General features: G+C 40.4%; 1 pseudogene; it reads left to right on the top strand.

The window, feature by feature from the left end:
* The window catches only part of LOC102831829, a 28,940-nt pseudogene that overhangs the window by 18,903 nt on the left and 4,647 nt on the right, over positions 1-5,390 (top strand).

Genomic DNA, 5,390 nt, shown 5'->3' with positions numbered 1-5,390 from the left:
GGAGGGTCAGAGAAAAAGAGGAAGACCCCCAACAAGATGGATCAGCCAGGTGGCATCATTGATGGTGTCAAGTGTGGCGGCGGTAGTGAGGTTGGCCCAGGATCGGACATGGTTTCGTTCTGCTGTGCATGGGGTCGCTATGAGTCGGTTCCGACTTGATGGCACCTGACAATAACAACAACTCAGAGAAGTGGAAACACCAGAGATAGAGGCAGAGACAGGGACATGGAGAGAAGGAGCAGCTGAGGACTCTGGACTCTTGGAACAAGAAGGACTAAGTGCTGGCAGGCTTGCAGAATGTGTCCTTTTGTTGTTTAAATTATTATATATTCCTGAGGGGTTTTGTGTACATCTCCCCACCCCCTCAAAAAAAGAAAAACAGAGGAATGGAAGCAAATACTGTTGAATGATGCACGGAGGAGATTGTAATCATTGCAATGAAACGATGGTGTAAAGTGGATGTTCTCCCATGTAAACTATCACTCAGTTCACAATTTTTAAAAAAAAATTAATAAATTGTTAGTCTTCCTTGGGTGGTTCAGATGGTTGATAGGCTTGGCAGCTAACTGAAAAATTGGAACTTCAAGTCTTTCCAGAGGAGCCATAGAAGAAAGCCATGAGGATCTATTTCTAAAAATCAGCAATGACAATCCTATGGAGCACAGTTCTAGTCTGACTGACATACAGGGGACAACATGAATCAGTGTCCATTTCATGGCAGCTATTTTTGGTTTGCTTTTCCCTTAAGAGGAAAAAAAAAAAAAAAGAGTCTAGTTTAAGGGGAAATTTTTAATCATATGAGATATTATGTAATTAAGAATATATAAGGAGCCCACTAAAAGCCATCTTGGCATTGTTCCCAGGCCTGGCTCCCAGCCTCGCAGCAGTCACCTTTGCATAGCTCCACCTTTTTTACTGTGGATTCTGCTCTCACCAGAGTCCTGGAACTTGCACTGTCTTTGTCATCCTATATATCGGATCACCAGTGTGCCTCGCCATGTCAGACATGGCTATGGACACCAGCTCTGAGATCACCACCAAGGACTTAAAGGCAGAAGAAGGAAGTTGTAGAGGAAACAGAGAATGGAAGAGATGCACCCGCTAATGAGAAAGCTAATGAGGAAAATGGAGAACAAGTGACTGACAATAAGGTAGATGAAAAAGAGAAAGAAGGTGAGAAGGAAGAGGAAGAAGGTGATGGTGAGGAAGAAGATGGGGATGAAGATGAGAAGGCCGAGGCAGCTGTGGGCAAACAGGCAGCTGAAGATGATGATGAGGAGGATGTTAACACCCAGAAGCAGAAGACCATCAAGTAAAACTAGACAGCAAAAAAAGAAGAGTTAAACTTACAAAGTCCACGTGACCTTTTCACCCTCCACTTCCCATCTCAGAATCCAAACATGGTCACCTTCGAGTAGAGTCCCACCTGTTCACGTTGGGCAGTGCCCCCTGCAGATAACACACGCTCACCACCACCCAACCAAAACCACAGCGTGAATTTGCAACAGGGGAGAAAAAAGAACCCAAACTTCTAAGGCCCTGCTTTTTTTTTTTTTCTTAGAAGTACTTTAAAAAGGAAAGTTTGTTTGTATTTTTTATTTGCATTTATATTTTTGTACATACTGTTAAGGGTCAGCCATTTTTAATGATCTCAAATGACCAAACCAGGCTTTGGAGCATTCTCTGTCCTAATTCTGACTTTACTTGTGGTGTGACCATGTTCATTAACAATAAATTTTAAAAAAATAAAAAATAAATTACAATCTTATTCAGGGCATTCCAGTAACTATTTTTGTACTATTTAGTACTTAGCTGTACTATAAGCAGCTGGTTTGTATGAGATGGTTAAAAAAGACCAAAGATAAAAGGTTTCTTTTCCTTTTTGTTTTTACCTATGAAGTTGCTGTTTTGGGATTTTTTTTTTTTTTTTTTTTTTGGCCTGTTTGATGTATATGTGAAACAATGTTGTCCAACAAGAAACTGGAATTTTGTTCTGCTGAGTTGTTCTAACAAACAGACAAAAGAATATATAAGAAAGCCTAGAAACGCCTATAAGCCTAGAGAGGAGTTGTTGGTAGGTGCCATTGGCTAATGCCACTGTGCTAATCCATCTTGTTGGAAGTCTTCTTCTGTTTCGCTGATCCTCCACTCTACCAAGCATGATGTCCTTCCACAGGGACTAAAGTATGAGTGACAAGTCTCGCCATCTGGCTTTTAAGAACTGCCTAGGCTTTGTTGTTGCTAACTGCCATTGAGTTGGTTCCAACTCACAGCAACACAGTCCTGTATGGGGTTTCGAGACTGTAAATCTTTATGGGAGCAAAAAACCTCATCTTTCTCCCTCAGAGTGGTTGATACATTCAAACTGCTAACCTTGCAATTAGCAGCCCCACTAATAATCCACTGCGCTACTAGAGCTTATTAACATAATATCACAATTAGTCAGTTTGTAATGAATGATTTTAATATAAACTTGCATAAAATTATTTGCAATGAAGAAGCCATTGGTTTTGCAAAATTCTACCATGCAACATCCAGCATAATTTCTATCACCAAGGCCATATTTTCCAACTGTTCATCCTTTTTCTTTCTTTCCAACCTTTGTATTCCAATCACCTCTAATTATTAATACATCTTGATTGCATGTTTGATTAATTTCATACTGAAGAAATTGGTACAGTTTTAAAATTTCATTATCACTGGTTTTAATGCTTGGTACTTAAATTTGAATAATAGTGGTATTAACTGGTTTTCCTGATCGTTATTGTTGGTGTTAAGAGCCATTGAGCCAGTTCTGACTCATAACAACACTGTATAAGCTTTCTGAGGAGTGACTGGTGAATTTGAACTGCTGACCTTGCAGTCCAGTGCTTGTCCTACAGCACCACACCAGGACTCTGGTCTTTTTTGTAGATGTTTGAATATTATCCTACACACAGCATTATAGTTCAAGATAGATCTTGAAATGTTCTTTTTGATGATGAATGCGGCACCACTCCTCTTCGCTTTGGCAATTCCAGCATAGTAAACCAAGTGATTTTTCATATTCAAAATGGGCAATGCCAGTCCATTTTACTTCACTAATGTCTAGGATATCAATGTTTATGCATTTCATTACATTTTTGACAAATTCCAACGTTCTAGATTCATACTTTGTACATTCCATGCTATAATTATTAATAGATGTGCAGAGTTTCTCCTTATTTTGAGTTGTGTCCCATCAGCAAATGAAGGTCCCAAAAGCATTATTCCATTCGTGTTATCACAGTCAACTCTACTGTGAGAAGGCAGTTCTCCCCAGTCGTATTTTGAGTGCCTTCCAACATGAGGGGCTCATCTTCTAGCACTATATCAGACACTATTCTGATGCTATTTATCATGCTTCAATATTCAATATTCTGGTGCTATCTGACAGTGTTTCACTGCTATTTATAAGGTATTCAGTGACTAAACATTTGCAAGTAGTCTGCCTCTCCTCTTCTGAGTCTGTCTCAACCTGCAAGGTCAGCTGAAACCTGCCCACCATGGATGATATTGCTGGCATTTTAAATACTTGTGGCATAGCTTCCAGCATCACAGCAACACATAAGCCACCAGTTAGACAAACTGACAGACAAATGGTAGGTAATTTAAAAATTCTGCGAGTTCATTGCTGTACATTGACAGGGAATTTACAGAGGTTCAAATTGAATTCACAAGGGATATCATTGCTGACATTAGATGAATCTTGGCTGAAAGCAGAGAGTACCAGAAGCTGCTTATTAGTGCTTTATTGACTATGCAAAGTTTTCAGCTGTGTGGATGATGACAAGCTATGTACAACACTGTGGAGAATGAGTATTCCAGAACATTTAATTGTGCTCATGAAGAACCTGTATGTAGACCAAGAGGCAATCATTCGGACAGAACAAGGGGATACTGAATGGTTTGAAATCAGGAAAGGTGTGTGCTATTCTTTCACCATACTTACTAATCTATATGCTGAGCAAATAATGCAAGAAATTGGATTATATGAAGAGGAATGTGGCACCAGGATTAGAGGAAGACTCATTAACAACTTGCAATATGCAGATGATAAGACCTGGTTGCTGAAAGCATGTTGTTGTTGTTGTCAGGTGCCATCGAGTTGAACCAACTCATAGTGAACCCATGTATAGCAGAATGAAACAATGTCCGATCCTGGGACAACCTCACTAACGCTGCCACACTTGACGCCATCAATGATGCCACTTGGCCGATCCATCTCGTTGGGGGTCTTCCTCTTTTTCTCTGACCCTCCATCTTACCCAGCATGACATCCTTCTCCAGCGACTGTTCCCTCCTGACAACATGTCCAAAGTATGAGAGATAAAGTTTAGCCATCTTGGCCTCCAAGGAGCACTCTGGCTGTACTTCTTCCACACAGATCTAGCTGAAAGCATATAGGACATTAAATACTGATGAAGATCAATGAGCACAACTTTCAGTATGGGTTGCATCTCAATATAAAGAATACAAAAATCCTCACCAATGGACCAATAAATAACAACAGGATAAACAGGTAAAAGATTGAAGTTGTGAAAGACTTCAATTGTGTTTAGCTCCACAATCAACACTCATGGAAGCAGCAGTCAAGAAATAAATGGTTTATTGCAGTAGGCTAAATTGCTGCACAAGACCTCTTTAAAGTGTTCAAAGGCAAAGATGTATGTTTGAGGACTGAAGAGCATCTGACTCAAGCCATATTATTTTCAGTTGCCTCATATGCATGTGAATGTTGGACAATGAATAAAGAAGGCTATAGAAAATTTGATGTATTTGAATTGTTGTTGTCAGGTGCCATCGAGTCGGTACGGACTCATAGTGACCCCATGCACAGCAGAATGAAACAACCTCACTACCGCTGCCACACTTGACGCCATGATCCATCTCGTTGGGGGTCTTCCTCTTCTTCTCTGACCCTCCATCTACCCAGCATGACATCCTTCTCCAGCAACTGTTCCCTCCTGACAATATGTCCAAAGTATGAGAGACGAAGTTTAGCCATCTTGGCCTCCACAGAGCACTCTGGCTGCACTTCTTCCAAAACATATCTATTGGTTCTTTTGGCAGCCCATGGCACTTTTAGTATTCTCCTCCAACACCACAATTCAAAGGCATCAATTCTTCTACAATCTTCCTTACTCACTGTCCAGCTTTCGCAGCCATATGAGGTTATTGAGAATACCATGGCTTGGGTCAGGCGTACCTTTGTCCTCAAGGTGACATCTTTGCTCTTCAACACTTTAAAACGTTCATGTGCAGCAGATTTGCCTAATGCAATATGTCGTCTGATCTCTTGACTGTTGCTTCCTCGAATGTTGATAGTTGATCCAAGAAGAATGAAGTCCTTGACAACTTCAATCTTTTCT

This window comes from Chrysochloris asiatica, unplaced genomic scaffold (genome assembly GCF_000296735.1).
Source record: "Chrysochloris asiatica unplaced genomic scaffold, ChrAsi1.0 scaffold00285, whole genome shotgun sequence".
NCBI lineage: Eukaryota > Metazoa > Chordata > Mammalia > Afrosoricida > Chrysochloridae > Chrysochloris > Chrysochloris asiatica.
This window is presented reverse-complemented; position numbering and strand designations above follow the sequence as displayed.